Source organism: Pleurodeles waltl, chromosome 10 (genome assembly GCF_031143425.1).
Source record: "Pleurodeles waltl isolate 20211129_DDA chromosome 10, aPleWal1.hap1.20221129, whole genome shotgun sequence".
NCBI classification, from domain to species: Eukaryota; Metazoa; Chordata; class Amphibia; order Caudata; family Salamandridae; genus Pleurodeles; species Pleurodeles waltl.
In genome coordinates this window covers 139,299,686-139,319,098 of record NC_090449.1, presented here as the reverse complement: position 1 = coordinate 139,319,098, position 19,413 = coordinate 139,299,686, and the positions used below count along the sequence as shown (strand labels likewise).

The following is a 19,413-nucleotide window of genomic DNA, read 5'->3' as shown; positions in this document are numbered from 1 at the left end:
TTGCCCAACAGTGAGGGATCTCAGGAGGTCAATAGCCTCCTCACTGAGGGCAGCAGGGCTGACTGGGGCAGGGCCACAAGTGCCTGCGGCAAAGGAGATGCCCACCCTCCTGGGTGAGCGGCCACGGGACACACGCTAAGGGGCTGCTGGGAGGGCGGTGCTGGTAGGGGGGGTGGCGGCTGTACCTGTTGATGCGGGGGCACAGAGGGGCCTGCCACCGCAAGGGAGCTCCCATCAGAGGAGGAGTCGCTGTCGCTGCTGTCACCTCCTGTCCCCGCCATGGATCTCCCCTCGCCCTCCGTCCCATTGGTGGATTCAGACTCCGTTGTCTCGCCCTCCAGGGCCAAGTGGGATGCAGCTCCTCCTGCTCCGATGCCACTGCTCCTCCGCCTGATGATGCTATGGCACACAAGAACAGGGAGACCACAAAAAGGGGGGGGGGAAACAGAAGAAAGACATGTTCAGTGCATGCAATACCACTACCGTTGGCGGACACTACAGACACAGCAGCCCTCTGCACTACAACATGCACTTATATTTCCTAGATTAATCACATGCCCATGGGGTACAAGGCCTACGCCCGATTGCTGCACACATGGAAGTCACAGGAGCCTGACTAGGTGTAGATTTCTCTTACCACTGGTGGGTTTGGGGTGCCACATAGCCTTCCTCACAAAGGGTCCTTGCCTACAAAGCTCGCCCTGGCCTAGGGTAACCCACTGCCCACCTCCCCCACCCAGACTCCTCGTAATGCACGCAGAGTCAGATGGATGTAACGGTACTCACCCCCTTGTGGCTGCTGTGATGCCCTCAAGCGCCCATCCAACTCCAGATACGTCACCCCCAACATCCGGAACATCAGGGGGGTCATGGCGCGACGGGCACTACTCCCACGTGGGGAAGCTATCCCTAGCTGGACCTCCACCGTCTTCTTCCTCCAACGGCGAATGTCCTTCCATCTTTGCCTGCAGTGGGTGCTCCGTCTGTGGTGGACCCCCAGGGTCCGGACGTCCTTGGCGATGGCACGCCAAATATCCTTCTTCTGGTGGGCGCTGACCTAGAGGAATAGTACAGGGGAAAAGGAAAAACTGTAACCGTCACAGTCATTGGCCCACGTTCCCACCCTTGCCCTGACGCACATACACTCACCGTCCGCTCATGCAGGCCTCAGCCCCCCTCCTGTATCTTCCATCCACATCACTCCAAACAGGCATTGCCCATGCAGCATGCTCACAGTGTACTCACCTGTTTGTCTGGAGGACCGGAGAGTAGCATGTACTGGGGGAGGACCCCATCCACTAACTTCTCCAACTCCTCCGAAGTGAAGGCAGGGGCCCTTTCCCCAGACACATGAGCCATCATCACTTCCAGACTGAGGTCACAGCAGCACTTGCAGTGTAGGTCCTCTCCTGTTGAAGGCCAGGTAACAAGTGAGTGAACAGACAGAAAATGGAGGTCACGTCCGCAGCAGTGCGTACCGTCACCGCCAGCGTACATCGTCATTGGCTCCTGGGACCCATAGGGTTCAATGTTAACCAATGCAGGATTGCGCTGCGGTCTTTGACCGCCTACCTTGACGGTGTAGAACGCCAGCGCAGTTACCTCATATCCCTTTGTCCCACCTTACAGGTCAGGCAGCCGCCATTTCAGGGGGGCACATGGCATTAATAATAACTGCGTCACACCTATCTAGGCCTTGCATACACACAGTAACAGACACATTGCGGATTCAGAAATGTGTGTAAATGACATTTTGTAATACCTCAGTGTTGGCTGACTCTCTGCTCGCTGTTCTCCCCCATAGGGAACATCCGCTGGGGCAGGTGCTGAGATGGCAGCATCCTCCGGTGTACAGACCGCTGGTGGACCTGTCAACAATAGAAGGGAGACATGTAATAGTCACCTACAGACTTGATCGTGCAACAATCCATGAACTGTGTGCCCAGTTGGAACCAGACCTGATGTCAGCAATTCGCCATCCCACAGGAATCCCCCCTCTAGTGCAGGTCCTGTCAGTACTCCATTTCCTGGCAAGTGGGTCTTTTCAAACTACAGTGGCCATTGCATCAGGGATGTCCCAGCCTATGTTCTCAAACGTGTTGTCCAGAGTGTTGTCTGCCCTGCTGAAACACATGCTCAGATACATCGTTTTCCCTCAGGTGGAGGATTTGCCTACAGTGAAAGGTGATTTCTATGCCCTGGGACTTATCCCCAACATCATAGGTGCCATTGTTGGGACACATGTGGCCTTGGTACCCCCCGCAGGAGTGAACAGGTGTACAGAAACCGGAATAGCTACCATTCAATGAATGTGCAGATGGTGTGTTTGGCCGACCAGTACATCTCCCATGTGAATGCCAAGTTTCCTGGCTCAGTGCATGACGCTTACATTCTGAGGAATAGCAGCATCTCTTATGTGATGGGGAAACTCCAGAGGCACAGTGTGTGGCTAATAGGTGAGGAAAAGGACCCTATACCCATTGAATAGTTGTCTGGGTCTGGAGTTGTCCCTAAGGGTTAGTGTGTGTCTAACCGTTGTCCCTCGACATTTGCAGGTGACTCGGGGTACCCCAACCTGTCATAGCTACTGACCCCAGTGAGAAATCCCAGGACAAGGGCAGAGGAACGCTACAATGAGGCCCATGTGAGAACTAGGAGAGTGATTGAAAGGACCTCCTTTCAATCACTCTGGAAGGCCAGGTTCCGATGCCTCCATATGACAGGTGGTTCTCTCTACTACTCACCAAAGAAGGTGTGCCAAATCATCGTGGCCTGCTGTATGCTGCACAACCCGGCTTTGCGACGTCAGGTGCCTTTTCTGCAGCTGTGGAGCCTGTGGACAGTGAAGAAGAGGAGGCAGAAGAGTATATCGACAACAGAAACAACGTTATCCAGCAATACTTCCAGTGAGACACAGGTAAGAAGATGTCACTGCCTCCCACCTCTCATACAATTGTTAGACCTATCATGTCTGTCCCTTTCACCCAGTGTATGGACCCTGACTTGTCACTTTGCCTTTCCATTTCACAGATGTGGGTCCCACTGTGTGACCTCTGCTATATTACCTTATGGACTAGAGCTGTTTTACATCGGTATGTTGACAATACAATCGACATTGCTATTTTCCATAGTTATTGCAAATACACATTTGTGAAAGCACAGACTGACTCCAGATTGTTTTGTGATTCAAGGGTGTTTATTTCAGTGCAAAATAGTGGAGGGGTTGTAAAATGGGCAGGGTTGATGGTGGAGGATTTTCCATGGCAGAGTCCAGTCTATTTCTTTCACAGGTGCATTCTCCAAAGGGAATAGGAAGTGGAGCTAGGGCAGTTGATGGATGGACAGGGTGACGAAGTGGGACAGAAGGATGACATTCAGGGGGGGTCTCATTTCCTGGCGGGGTCTTGGCATTGTTCTCTGTCTTTGTCCTGGATCTCAGGGACCGTTTGCGGGGTGGTTCTCCATCTGAAGGGGGTGGGATGCTGGTGTTGTGGTCTTGTGGCCGTGCCTCCTGTCCACTAGCGCCGGCGGAGGTGGTGGGCTGTTCATCATCCAGGCTAGTGTCTGGGGCCCCTTTTTGTGCCACAGTGTCCCTCCTGGTGTTGACAAGGTCCTTCAGCAACCCTACAATGGTGACCAGGGTGGTGTTGATGGACTTGAGTTCCTCCCTGATCCCCAGATACTGATCCTCCTGCAGCCGCTGGGTCTCCTGAAATTGGCCAGTACCGTTGCCATCATCTCCTGGGAATGATGGTACGCTCCCATGATGTTGGAGAGGGCCTGGTGGAGAGTGGGTTCACTGGGCCTGTCCTCCCCCTGTCACACAGCAGTCCTCCCAGTTCCCCTCTTTTCCTGTGCCTCTGTCCCCTGAACCGTGTGCACACTGCCACTGCCCCCAGGACCCTGATTTTCTTGGGGTGGTGGGTTTGCCTGGGTTCCCTGTATGGATGGACACACTGCTGCTTGACGTGTCCTGGGGACAGAGGGATGGGCCCGCTGGGTGGGTGCTGTGCTGGTGTTTCCTGAGGGGGAGGCTCTGTAGTGGCATGTGCCAGTGTCAGGGGAACCGACTGTCCCGAGGTCCCAGATGGGCCGGGCTGGTCATCTTGATTCAGCTGGACAGAGCTGCTGTCATCACTGTGGGCCTCTTCTGTGGGGGAGTGGACATGTCTGGAACCTCATGTCCAGTGACGTTGGGTCGGGGTATGCAGGGGTGTAAAGGCATGATTATTGCATCTGTGTGTGCCATTGTGTGGAATGGGTGGGTGACCCTGTACTCCAGTGCTTGAATTCTTGTGTAGGACCTTGTGTGATAATTGGTTTGGGGTCTGTGTGGGTATCTGTAGTGGACATGCTTTGGTGATGGGTGTCCATGCTTTAGTGTTGCATGCAGGGCTTAGTGTTGGGGTGGGTGGGTTGTGATAGTGGGACATTTGTGAGGTGTTGGAGTGATGGGGGTGAGGGTGAGGGTGGGGGTATGTGATAGCATGCAGGTAGGGTGTGGGATGTAATAGTTAAGATTTGACTTACCAGAGTCCATTCCTCCTGCTACTCCTGCGAGGCCCTCAGGATGCAGTATAGCCAAGACTTGCTCCTCCCATGTTGTAAGTTGTGGGGGAGGAGGTGGGGGTCCGCCGCCAGTCCTCTGTACTGCAATCTGGTGTCTTAAGACCGTAGAACGCAACTTCCCCCGTAGGTCGTTCCACCTCTTCCTGATGTCATCCAGTGTTCTTGGATGCTGTCCCACTGCGTTGACCCTGTCTACGATTCTGTGCCATAGCTCCATCTTCCTAGCAATGGAGGTGTGCTGCACCTGTGATCCGAATAGCTGTGGCTCTACACAGACGATTTCCTACACGATGACCCTGAGCTCCTCCTCAGAGAACCTGGGGTGTCTTTGTGGTGCCGTGATGTGGTGTGGGTGATGTGTGAGGTGGTGTGTGTTGTAATGTGTGAGGGGATGTGTTTGTGTGTGTTGTCTGAGGTGCGTGGATGTTGTGTGAGTGATGGTGTTGTGTGCCTGTGGATGCTAGTGTTGTTTCTGGTTTCTTTCTCTCGGCTTCTTTCTCAATTTCTGTCGTAGGGGTTTGTGGGTGATGTGGGTGTGTTTTATATTGGATTGGGTGTGTGGGAGGGGTGTGTGTATGTGTATCAGGTGTGTGTATTTCGAATTGTCTAATGTGGTTGTGTTTTGTAAATGTGTGTGTATTTTGAGCGCAGTGGTGTGTACCGCCAATGGAATACCGTGGTTGAAAGACCGCCGCATGGATTCGTGGGTCGTGATAGTGAGGGCGTATTCCTGTTGCAGTGATGGTAGAGGTTTTGGTATCGCCAGTTTATCACTGACCTTTGGTGTGGCGGACTTGTGTGGGTGTCTGGATTTTGGCGGATTCCAGGCTGTGGGTCTTAATAGCTGTAGCGGTATTCCGCCGCCGCCGCGGTGTGTTGGTGGTCTTCTGCACGGCAGTAAGCGGGATTTACCGCCAATGTTGTAATGAGGGCCATAATGTCGTCTGCCCAGTACCATCTCACTGGCTATCGCAATAGTGTTGAATTCATTTATTGTTATAATGATATAACATTGTGAGACCAATACTGTCTCATTGACTAAAACAGGACGATATTACAGTAGTATAATCTTTTAATGGTGTAATACTGACAATCCTAGCACCATCTCCTTGGCTATAACATTAGAATATTATAATCTTATAGTCTAATAATTATATAACATTGAACACATCAGTACCATCTCATTAATTATAGCAGCAGAATGTTAGGACAGCATAAGTGTTATTAAAATATAACATTGCCTGCTCAGTCCTATCTCATTGACTACGTCATACAATACAATATTACAACAACATAATTTTATAATGGTATACTATTGGCTGCTCCAGCATTATCCTATTGATTCCATCGCCAATAGCTCAGCTACCTCTGATTGTCCAGCAGGTCACTCAGTTTGTACAACAGAAGGTGTTCTTGAGTCGTCCTTCTCCAGCAGCTATCACCTGCAGCTGCCAGAGGGCCTGAATCCTGGCCTGGCTTATGCATCTCTAATGTACAGGCAGTAAATTAGATCATTCGGTCCCTTTCAGTACCCCAGCTGACTATTAAATGGAAGCACTTACGAGCCAATGCACCTATCAGGTACCTTCTAGAAACCTGCACGACACTCGACCCCTTTCAATCTGCTAGCTACAAAGAACTGTTTTTATTATAGAGGGTGGCGTAACTTGTGTTTAGCTGCACGAAGCCATGAAGTTCACTCAATCAAAGCATTGTGTCTAGAATATCTATCCATCTATCTATTGCTCTACCAACCGTTGAAACACCCACACAAGAGGGAAAGGTTCTTATCATTTGCTCAATAGCAACTGCGTAAGAAAGTCATGGGTTAGTTAGCTCCATAAACACCATAATAGTCAGAGTAAAAGAGAGATGGTGAGGTGTGTTAATCCCTTCATGTGGAATAGGAAGATCAGGTATTCAACTGTATATGTTTTATTCTGTTTCTCTTCCTTAACTCAATCCATTTCTTGGATATCTATTTCATATTAATCGTTACTCGTAGCTCCTCTGGATAGATCTGATGCATGACGTAGCCACTCATGATAGGTCCCATGGTGAGGTAGGAAAGTTTGCTTTATATAGATCCAACATGTCGGCTAAGCTCTCAGAACATCTTTTGAGATGTGGATGGGATTTTGAACAAGGCAGTCACTTTAAAGTGAATATAGATAAACCATTATGGAAAACAAACACCCCCCCTTGTTTTGTTTGCCGTTTATCTCGTTGTTGAAGCTTTATAGAACTGAAGCATTTTTTGGAACTGGTGATTGAATTGCTGTGGAATTGCTGAAGCAGTATATTTAAGTCGGTAGTTTTGGATTTTGTACAAAAGGATAGAAACCTATATGCTGTTTGCTTGCTCTTTATCATGAGCTCATAAGTGGTAGCGAAACTGCTTTCAATTTAAATGGACCGGATTATAGGATTTTGTGAAGTAACACAAACTTCTTCCTGAAAATGGAAGTTCTTAGCTCTGAACGCCTTAAATTTAAATACAATATATTATTATGTAAAAGTACTCGAAAGTATATGCACACATTTTAGTAATAATATTGATCTCAGCTACTAATGTTTATTTCAGGTTATTTTAGGCCTATCGTAATATAGAGAACACTGGTTGAAGAGAAAGCTATGCGGTAGAAACTACAAAAAGTGGACCCATGTCGTAACAGCAGTTTGCATATTAGGTATGGTCCACACAGGCTCTCAGAAGAAAGCAGACATCCACACAAGGACCTGATACCTCATGTAGTAATTAAGAATAATTAGTACTAAAGGGGAGGAACAAGCTAATAGATAACAGACACCAAGAAAAGAGTAAAGCAATTCACAAAATAGACTTCTAAAGTTATTACAGCCCGGAAGTTGTCAAAACAGGCTCACATGTACACCAGCCAGCCTTGGACTCATTAAAACTCCACATATGGCCAACTATTGGTATTGCAACACTCTCCCATAGAAAGCAATGAATACCAGGAATTGAAATAATACCCCATAGGGCTAATGTTAAATAAATTAAATTAGGCTGACATTAAGAATTGTAAGTGATAAAAAGTGACACATAATAATTGATTAACTATTTTACATATGTTTAACCGTATTTACTAAATATTAAATACAAATACAAATGTTAATGGAGTACTTTTTAACTCACTGTTTAAAAATCAACATTCATAAATTAAATTCATATATTTGAAATATTTTATTTAATACGCTTTTAACTTGATGAGTTAATGTGGTGTTAAATTGTATTTTATGAATTCCAAGTTAATAATATATATTTTAAATGAATTTACATTTATATCATACCTTAAACACACACACAAATTCAACAAGCCAATGTAAAATACATTAAAAGAAGTAAAGAGAAAAAGGCCAAATGCTAGTTCCCAACCATGGTAGGCATGTGCTTGCAATAAAAACTAAGTAAGATCTAACCCAAGGCAGCAAACTGCCATCTTTGATTGGTATTAAGCATACAGGGAGTGCAGAATTATTAGGCAAGTTGTATTTTTGAGGATTAATTTTATTATTGAACAACAACCATGTTCTCAATGAACCCAAAAAACTCATTAAAATCAAAGCTGAATATTTTTGGAAGTAGTTTTTAGTTTGTTTTTAGTTTTAGCTATGTTAGGGGGATATCTGTGTGTGCAGGTGACTATTACTGTGCATAATTATTAGGCAACTTAACAAAAAACAAATATATACCCATTTCAATTATTTATTATTACCAGTGAAACCAATATAACATCTCAACATTCACAAATATACATTTCTGACATTCAAAAACAAAACAAAAACAAATCAGTGACCAATATAGCCACCTTTCTTTGCAAGGACACTCAAAAGCCTGCCATCCATGGATTCTGTCAGTGTTTTGATCTGTTCACCATCAACATTGCGTGCAGCAGCAACCACAGCCTCCCAGACACTGTTCAGAGAGGTGTACTGTTTTCCCTCCTTGTAAATCTCACATTTGATGATGGACCCCAGGTTCTCAATGGGGTTCAGATCAGGTGAACAAGGAGGCCATGTCATTAGATTTCCTTCTTTTATACCCTTTCTTGCCAGCCACGCTGTGGAGTACTTGGACGCGTGTGATGGAGCATTGTCCTGCATGAAAATCATGTTTTTCTTGAAGGATGCAGACTTCTTCCTGTACCACTGCTTGAAGAAGGTGTCTTCCAGGAACTGGCAGTAGGACTGGGAGTTGAGCTTGACTCCATCCTCAACCCGAAAAGGCCCCACAAGCTCATCTTTGATGATACCAGCCCAAACCAGTACTCCACCTTGCTGGCGTCTGAGTCGGACTGGAGCTCTCTGCCCTTTACCAATCCAGCCACGGGCCCATCCATCTGGCCCATCAAGACTCACTCTCATTTCATCAGTCCATAAAACCTTAGAAAAATCAGTCTTGAGATATTTCTTGGCCCAGTCTTGACGTTTCAGCTTGTGTGTCTTGTTCAGTGGTGGTCGTCTTTCAGCCTTTCTTACCTTGGCCATGTCTCTGAGTATTGCACACCTTGTGCTTTTGGGCACTCCAGTCATGTTGCAGCTCTGAAATATGGCCAAACTGGTGGCAAGTGGCATCGTGGCAGCTGCACGCTTGACTTTTCTCAGTTCATGGGCAGTTATTTTGCGCCTTGGTTTTTCCACACGCTTCTTGCGACCCTGTTGACTATTTTGAATGAAACGCTTGATTGTTCGATGATCACGCTTCAGAAGCTTTGCAATTTTAAGAGTGCTGCATCCCTCTGCAAGATATCTCACTATTTTTGACTTTTCTGAGCCTGTCAAGTCCTTCTTTTGACCCATTTTGCCAAAGGAAAGGAAGTTGCCTAATAATTATGCACACCTGATATAGGGTGTTGATGTCATTAGACCACACCCCTTCTCATTACAGAGATGCACATCACCTAATATGCTTAATTGGTAGTAGGCTTTCGAGCCTATACAGCTTGGAGTAAGACAACATGCATAAAGAGGATGATGTGGTCAAAATACTCATTTGCCTAATAATTCTGCACTCCCTGTAGTGTATCACTGTTCTAAAGTTCCAATATTCCCACAACATTTATAAGCAACATATCAGCCAATTTCAAACAGTAGAACAATGATACACTATGCACAATGTCATTCTAAGATGGCCACTCAGCAAACAATGCACTCGCGAACATTTGCTATTGTATTGTGCATAATGCGTCACTGCTTTAGTGGTCCAAAATGACAGACATGTTGCTTCTAAACATGGAGGCCATGTTGCAACAGTAAAATATTATAACGCTATGAGCAGTACCATTCTAAGAGGGCTGTCCAGTTTAGAAGTAGTGGCCATGGGAAATGCAGCCTTTTGCACATGAAATTAGTGGCAAGTAAATGGCCCAGCACACAAAATTAAAAAAGGAGATGAAAATAATTGAAAGGGGAATATAAATAGGATAACTGAAAACTAAAAGACTGGCCCACTAGCATCAGCACTAACATGCACTCATTGTCTGGCAGATGTGTACACGTGATCAGGTAAAATAAGTCACTCACAGGCCTACATAATCAACGGCTAAAGTGAGCTGACCCATTGCTTCATGCACAAACTTCTACAACTGAGCTATAACCTTTACCACTCGCTTGTCAGCATAAACAACTCAGGCCTACTCTATTGAGTATAGGTTTTGCTACAAAACAACCATAAAAGACGCAACCATAAAATTACAAATATGTGCATAATTACAGCAAGCAAATCATTGTATAACCTCTCCTAGGAGGGCCTAACAAGGAATCTAACAGTTCAGAAGTTTGATAGCAGGGTTAAGCGGGACGAGAAGCCTTATCCCATTCATTAATCCATGACAATCCATGACAATCCATGACAGGTTTACAGGATTTAAAACAGTGTCATAATAATCTGCCCTGACAGGCCTTTAATATAGGCTTTTTGCAATACATAAGTCAGGCCTATTGTCACTGATGTGCCTTTTCACAATAATCAGATAAGACATTGGCATTTTAAATATTTTTCTCTATTTACTAACCAGACAACCAGCTTTTGCCTAGCGTACTGAGCATAAGCTTTCCCAAAAAGTAAAACAAGCACTCTTTTCAGGGCATGAGAATAAGGTCTGATGAAAGCTGAATGAATACCTAATCACAAATTAGTTTGATAACGTCACTCATATAAATATAAATATTTTATTTAGAAAGTTAACATGATCAGCCCACTTAAAAAAAATCAAAGGTTTGAAACAAAAAGATTTTAAAAACTTAATTTTCCTTATAGTTTTGGCCGGGGCACATCCTTGATTATGGCTTGAGATACCAGGCCTTGCAGACCACCTCCACTGTGCATGTCCAAAGTTTGTATATGTTGGGAGTTGCCTGCCTATGAAGTGGTGGGTGAACGTAAACCCTGACTACAGGCTAAGCCGTGTGTAAGGCTCGTCCTACATAAGATAAGCACTGAGTCCAAGTCCAGATGCAGAATGAATACAAGGTCAGGCTATAACTGAACTCTCATGCGTGATATCATCAATGATGTCATTTAACATGTCAGAAGTGATCAAATATATGAGGTCAAAAGCTGTGCATGATAGGGGTGCAAATTATAATTAGTTCACTTAACTATAACTGGTGTATTTCAGTGGTTTTGTGGCTTTTTAACCTTAGTTCACATTTCATTCTAGCTCCCAACTATAACGTCACTCTAACTGTTGTTTTTCCAGTGAGTATATATGAATGTGTGTATTTACAAATATATATGTACACTTTTAAACACATTTTGGTATGTTGTGTTACCAATAAGTTTAAAAAAAGACTTAACATGGTGGAAACACCAGCAGGACTCATAATGCACAGTTTTCTACTGAATGTACATCGAGCGGCAGATAAATTCCACAGATAGCCCCACAACGCTGAAAAACACTCAACTATAGACCTGATAATTCTGTTATGTAGTTGGTATTGTGTGTTAATCGTAACATAACAAACCCGAGTTTATAATACAGCAGCACAAGAATGCTTTGCATAGGGAGCTGACCACTCACCAGAAAATGTACCAGAGGATACGTCGGTGGAATTAAACATTTATGAGGTGACAGTATTAAGATTACCTAACCCTTTTATAACATTGCCTAGTTTAGTTGCAGAAAGAAGAAAATCCCTAATTAGACATCAGTAACCACATAAATCCACGGAAAATATATAGTGCCTGTATTCATTCTTGCAGCTAATTGTAAATACAGCAACTTTGTAGACCACTTTATCAGGGACAAATAATTTTGTTGCTGCTCTACTACAAAAGTACAGGAAAGACTATCAAACTCTTGAGCATAATTCTTCAGTTGCCATGGGGAGTGAACAATCAATGAAGTCTGCAAAAGTACTGAACTAGCAAGAAGTGGAAGGTAGGCATAAATCTGCCTCAATTAACTTATTTACAAATGATAAAATAAAGTTGGCAGAACAGAGAATATCTCATAACAGGTTGTAATTTAAAAGTTCTGTAGAATGAGCCAAAGAGGGTTCTAACTGTGGTTAGAAATATCAGGAACTCAAGATAAAGTCGTGTCATACATTAGTTAAAGAATACATTTCTAAGGGTGTAAGGGTAACTTTGCCTTCATTTGTAAAAATAGAGGTAATCGAAAGGCTTACATTGTGGACAACACTCGCAGTATTGAAGTAAATGTGGATAATTTAGCTCTGATGGTTAAAAAAGATTTTAGCAATAAACCCCTGAGTACTTTGATCATACAAAGTAGAAATTTCAAGTGTGTGGTATATTCTGGCTCATCTGTTATAATTCTGGATAGGAACGTGTTTGAGAAACAGTGGTCTGACATTAAGCAAAAGGAGTCAGACATCAAGCCTCAGGCTTATCATAAAAATACTATTATTGTATTTGGGTACTTCAGGGTTACAGTTGCATGCAATATTAAGAGCTGTATCAGAAACATGTACATAACAGAATAGGCACTATGGATGGAATTTGACCCCTGCTCTGAACACCTGCCCTGGTCTTGGTGGAGGATGTGCATAATTCAACAGACACCGTGTTATATATAGTGACATTTTTAGAGATCCACTTTGCAGCTTAAAAGGGTTCCACAAAAGTCACAGGGTGTAAGGAAAATAGGAAACAGACCCCCACTATATACCAGAATAAAACAACTAGAAAAACACTTTCTGTTATCAAATAAAAAGTTTAACCAGCAGTGGATTGGTTATCAATAGTATGCCAATCTATATACAACCTAACTTAATTAGATGTCTACAGCTTCCTAAAACTAAAGTACAATTGTCTAAATTAAACCACTTTGAACTCCCATGTATTGTGTCACAGTTGCTTACTTGGCACTCAACAGATCATATGGCATCAAAAGTATATAAAACCCTATGCAAAGCCCCTCCAACACTAAACCCACAGCTCAAACAAAATGGTGCAAACCATCTGCAACCCCCTGACATTGATTACCTCACGGATGAAAGTTGCTCGACAATATGTAAAGCATAATTGTGCAACAAAAATGCCCCATCACTCTTGCAATCAAACTACTTCACGATGAACTTCCTTCATTGGACACCCACCAGGTTACACAAACTAAAACTACGTGATAGTGACAAATGCTGGAACTGGAACTTGAGCTCGGGGGCTCCAGAACACATGTTCTTTAGCTGCCCACTCCTGGGCTCATTTTGGACCTCTATCCAAGACCAACCATGAGAGTTTTTTGAAACACCAATTCCCCTAAACTTCCCAATAATTGTTCTAGGCTCTTGGGCATTTCCGGACGCTTTACACCTAAAGCCCAATGACATGGCACTGTTCGACCAGTTATTGACCACTGCCGTAAAATTCAAACTAACAGAATGAAAGTCGTTCAGCAACATAACCCATCACACATGATGGGTGTGGATTTCTTATCTTAGAGGATCTCATAGCTCCCAGGAGGAATCCCAGACCAACCCCAAGATCTCACAGGAAGTATGGTGAACTCTGGATAAATTTATAAAATGCAATATCAACATCTCTTCATCTTAGTTACAAGCTGCCTCTAAGACAATTAACTACTTTCACAATAGGCACTGCTCTGACTGTGTTCCCTACCCCCTTTCCCCTCCCCATTTCCTTCCCTACCACAACAAAGGATATAGATGGCAAAAGATTCATGAGATATACCTTATACAGTCTGATTAACACCCTTTATCCCTGATTAAACAGGACATCCCTCTTTTGATAGTCTGACCACAATTTGTTGTCTACACCAGAATTTCACTTCATAAGCGCTATATTGTTTACTACACTACTTACGATCGGATTATAATTATTAATCTCTATCTTCCTATCCATAATTCCAGACAAGAAATGCATTCTGTGTTCGCGTGGCGCAATGCTCCAGTCTTTGTTCCTGATGGGACGTATGTATTTCATAAACTTTGACAATTGAATGTATCCTATGTATGTGTAACACAGTCAATATTCTGTCAGCTTTCTTTCTTTATTATGTAAAATATTAAAGTAGCTACTGAAATTCGATATTACATATTTTTAAATTGTGGCACAGATAAGAGTGCAGTATGTTTGTTAGTGGGGGCAGAATATAGCCAGAAAACTAAAGAAAGGAAGGGTTGGACATTTTGAATACAGGAAGTGAACAATAGGGATGTCATATTTCTTCCTTATCTCCGTGATGTGGAACAAAAAACACGACTACGTCTTGTGCGGGTTTACCATACACAGTAGATGAATCCTGGCTGTTTAATTATGACATTATCACGAGACATCTCTTCTGGCAACGCAGTGAACTTTACACATGTTTTTGTTGTACTCTAGCGATTTTTTGTTGCAATAAAATCTAATAGACATAGCAAATAATTGGTGGCTGGGACAGCTGCATGGAACCAGCTGGCATGACACCAGGGCAACAATACGACCCTGGATGTCTGCCAAGATGGCTTCCGTGCAGAGCATGGAAGGGAAACGGCTGCTCTGCCTGTAGTAAATTGTTGGTTAGGAATTTCGGTTGCTCTGCGATCACTCTTTCTTCTCATGTGCTTAACCCGATTTTCGGGCCGTGCAGTGAGTTCTCACACCATTTTGGCGTTAAGATCGCACTGTGCAGCCGAAAGTTGTGTCCAATGTGTATTTTGCATTTCAGACACAAAGGGCTTTATGAACAAAAGTTGTAAGTGTATTTCCACAGGTTTCCTACTTTGTGCATTTGCATATTAAACTTTTTTCCTCCTCTGGGGAAATACTTGATCAAGTGAAGAACACACTTCCTGAACACCCCCAGGAATAATGGGGTGCTCCATTTTCCAAGATCACAATTGCCTTTTACTCTTTGAAAATTCTGCAAATTACTTTCTTGCACACCTACGTTACAACTAGGTTTGCAAAAACTTTTGTTTTTCGGGCACAAAGACTTTGTGTTTCAGAAGAATTTAATCAATGCCATTTACAGCTGGTGTTTGTCTCTTACTTTGTGGTGAGTAACACAGTCACACTGATGATCTCCTTCGAGAAAAGGGGGCTCAGTCTTTTGAGTGCTCTTTCACTTGTAAGTCACTTCAGCAGAGAGGGCGGCCAAAGCACTAGGGGCATAACGCAAGCCTTTGCGGTGCGGGGGGCGCAAAACTCCAGGGGGGCCAAACCATTCAAGCAGTCTCTATTCTGCGGAAGGACAATGACAATCTTTAAGATATAGAAGACCCAGACCCCCATGATCTCATTCTGCAGGGGCCCCATGATTCTGCGTTATGCCACTGCATGGTGCAAACAGTTACATCCCACAGGGAAGGAGGACGTATACTTTTTCAAAGTACCACACTCCAAAATGCAATTGGTAGTGTGCTATGTGCACCCTTCTTTAATATCATGAGAAGCTCTTATTTCGATTTTGACTCATTTACGTAATGATTAGTAAAAGTCTGTGACCCTGATGAGTTGTGGTTAGTGACCAGACCACTTCTAGTAACCTTCACTATACCAAAACCAGCTTTTCGTTAATATAATTTTTACGGATAGAAGGCGAGCCCAAAAAGGAAGAGATTTTGTGTCATCTCTTTTTCTCAATTCCCTCCCTTAAATAATGTAAAGGCTTCCTCAGAGTCTTCCTCTTTAGGGGCCTTAATTTTAGAATTTAGTGGACAGGGTACTCATCCAAAAATATGTCGGAGTACCCTGTCCCACAAACTCACGGTTCCCCCAGTTCTATTCAGAGTTGGGTGAATCATTATATTTCCACTACCAGAGCCTCTACTGGTTCCACCTTAAGAAATCTTTGCCCGACTAACACAAATGACATAAGACAGTAGGTAAACGCACCCTAGCTACAGCAGACAACCCAGTGTATTTTTTGTGGGTTGGAGACCGTCAGGAGAAGCCTGGCAGTCCAACAGGAAAACAAATAAATTACCCATAACACTGGGACAAAATTCCCAGAGTGTCAGGAACATATCTTTGTTGCTTTTCAAAAACAACATCTCACTCTGGGAGCTTGTTTATGCATGTCAGAAAACTGTTGTGGGAGCATGTTAAACATGGTACCCTCCAGGAAAGATTCAGTGCCTTAAGGAGAGCCAACATGGCGAGGGGCCACTGATGGGACAAAGCTCTCTGCCTGGCTGTCTGACAGGGATCTCTAAATTTGGGTCCTGAAGTCCACAGAGGCAGCAGGGTATATTCCTCAGCAGCCCTTTTGTAAAGGAGCACAGCCTGCCAATCTCTTGATGAGCGACTTAACAAGTAGATCAAACGAAGCATCAATCTATGCTTGGAAGTCGGGTAAGGAATGTAAGATTGTGATAAGCAAGTTAGGTTTTCTGTGCAATGGACACATATCGCGAACAATTCTATAATTACCACCTTAAATTCTTCCTTGATGCAGTGCTAACAGTTTGAAGATCTAGCCAGCAGGACCCTCTCATGCTTCTCACCCTTGGGACATACACCTGTGGTGTGGAAGGCTGTAACATTAGGGTTTCGATGTTTAAAAGGCAGGCATTTTAGATCTACCATGAGATTGCTATGCTGTGTAGAGATCAGTCACTCCATCAAAGGAGGAAGAGTGACATCCAGGCCGGATCGGGAACACAAAGCAGCCCTGGCAATTTTGTCAGACCAGCCCCCAGGAGGGTGCAATTGTGAAGCACTGCTGCTTTTGTCACTGGGGGCCGGGTTCACAGCACTGATGCAAAGCCAGTCCCCAGTAACAAAACCAGCCCCCAACCTTCTGGGGAAACCCCGATACCCGCTATGGCCAATCCGGCCCGGGTGACATCTGCCTATTCAAATGTTGTTGAAAGTGCCCTCTTATTTCAGTGACTAAACATCACTGTTTGTGAGTTGCAACCATGAAGCTGGCTTAAATATGATGAACAATCTCAAACCTGTTGAAGGTTGCAAGAAAACCAACATGGCACAGCGAGAGCGATTCCAGGTGGACCTCTGGAGGTGGACAACAGTAACACAATGTTCACCATGCACACAAGAAAAGCAGAACAAACTTTGTGCAGAATTCATAGACGTGGTAAAGTACTAGTTAGTTAGAAAAGCCTCCAAAATATAGCTGACCTCAGTACTAGTAGAATTCCTCCAACAGCACAAGGGGAGGACTCCGAAGCATCTGAACTGAAAAACAAGAAGATACAGACAAAAAAAATGAATGTATGTCTCAGAATATCATACTTACCTATATATATTTACTTTCACAACATTGGGATAGTCGATATTTTGACTATTATAGTTTTGTAGCATAATTTTTAAAACACGATATCATTGTAAAATAAACAAGAATTTTGACTCTGAAATATGCAACTATATGTCTGCAAAGCTGCTCGTTGATCTTGCAGTGATGCGCAGCAAACTCAGAGACAAAACACATCACCAAAAAATCAAGAGTTCTGAGTGGCTCACACCACTAAGGGTGAAGTTCCACATCCACCCACTGTTGATAAAAAGCTGATAACTTAGATGAATGACTCAATCCCTAAATGAGGCTGCTAATGCATTTTTTCTAGATCCTCAACTCCTCAATCTTTAGGTGACTTTATGCATCATCTCCTGCATCAGTGTATCAGACCATAAAGGAATCCTAGATAGTCGTAAGAATACATGGGACCCTAGTCAGCAGTCGAAGGCGGAGAATTCAATGAATTCAAAGCCACCTGGACAGTACTAAAATTATGTCTATCAGAGATGACCCAGTTTTGCCAAGATTCTTGAGGAGCAATAGAAAAGGTGGAGGCCTTCCCTGTCCTAAGCAACGTATTGCAATGCCTCCTTAACATCCACTTGTGAGCTACATAAGTGACAATTAACAGTCACATAGGCAAAACCTACCATCAGGTCACCTCAGCAACAAAGCCTTTACTTCGTGGACTGCAATAATTAGTAGAAGTCAGTAAGAAGCACACAACTATAATGCAAAGAAATACAATGGTGCGTGACCAACTTTAATTTGATAAAAATCCATCAAAAACCCATGCATTAACTCTCTGCTATAAATACATCAGACAAACCAGTTTCATGATGTTTGTCCCTTGTCTTATTTTTGCAGAAGTGATACAATGTTGACAGAGAGAGAATAGGTTAACTTCCCAAGCACACATGAATGATATACACAGAGGGTCACCAAGATCCCTGTGGGCAATTCAAGTTTGCTTTTGCCACCCAATTTTCGGTCTGGGCGATATCCATGCAATCCTGCAAGCTCTTTCATTTGTTATATAGTATCAAGAATACCATGATACATGCAGCCTAGAGGTATAGCAAGTACATAGTTGCCCCAGCTGTAAAGCTGACGTTGGTTAAGTTGACTGCATGATATATACATCTTATCATGGGACCTGAAATCATCTGTGGCACTCAATATTGTTTATGAAACCAGTACTTCATGGGCAAATGTTGCCAGGCAAAATGTAAAGTTTGGACCAACATTCTCTTAAAATGTATTTGCCTTATCCATGCCGGCCGGCCATCTCTACAAGCATCCTTCCAAATGTTTACAAGTTTAAAAGCTTTCCGAATGTTGGGAACAGAGGGTGCTGCATACAAGATTTAGGAAATTTTATTCAACCCCATTTTAGTACCCTGAATAGTCATTGTGAGTCGGTTCAAGCCTAAAGTCCAACCATATTATCTAGCCTAGTACTGGTTAAAAATCACCAAATGGTCAGCAGTTATTAAAAAAACTGACAGTTAAAGTACTGAGGCAAAGCATATAGGAGGTAGACTGAAGACAGGTAAAAAGACATTAAATTAAAGCCTATTTAACCTGTGCCACAGTATAAGCCTTCCCACTTGGAAGAGATCTGAAAGATCACCTCCAAGTTCAGAGTCAAAAGTTACCACTGTGAACATCATTCATGTGCAACTGATCTGCAACAGCCTGGCAACACCTTGCCACCAAAGAATCTGGCCTAGAATGCTACAAACTAGAGAAGGCACTAACAGGACCCTAACAAGTATCTAACAATTAAGCCGCTCCGATGCCCAGGAAATGTTTTGCGCATCTGCTATGCTCTCAAAGCTGAAGAATTTCCTCCTAAATATCTTTACGTCTGACTCTGCATCATTACAACCCAGAAAAATCATAAACTCACACCTGCTCATTGGTACCTTCCATAGTGCTCTCAAGACAACTTAAGTCTAACACTGCTAAAGAAAACTGTACTAGGCCTTGTTGACCCAAATAACTACAAATTGCCAGGGGATGTTTTATGGGTAAATTGAGAAAGAAGCATTTATATAACTACCTTTCTATGTTGAACATAAGGGCACCCGGCCTGGCTCTCAGAATGGCTTTCACATGGGAGGTGCTTCAGAGTCCTTAATGAATGTCA

General features: G+C 43.6%; 1 long non-coding RNA gene across 1 annotated transcript in view; it reads left to right on the top strand.

Annotated features, from left to right (window-relative positions):
• The window catches only part of LOC138261240 (uncharacterized), a 177,800-nt gene that overhangs the window by 143,131 nt on the left and 15,256 nt on the right, over positions 1-19,413 (top strand). The window contains exon 2 of the long non-coding RNA XR_011199059.1: positions 13,927-13,986. This is a non-coding gene — a long non-coding RNA (uncharacterized lncRNA). The remainder of the gene's footprint in view (positions 1-13,926; positions 13,987-19,413) is intronic.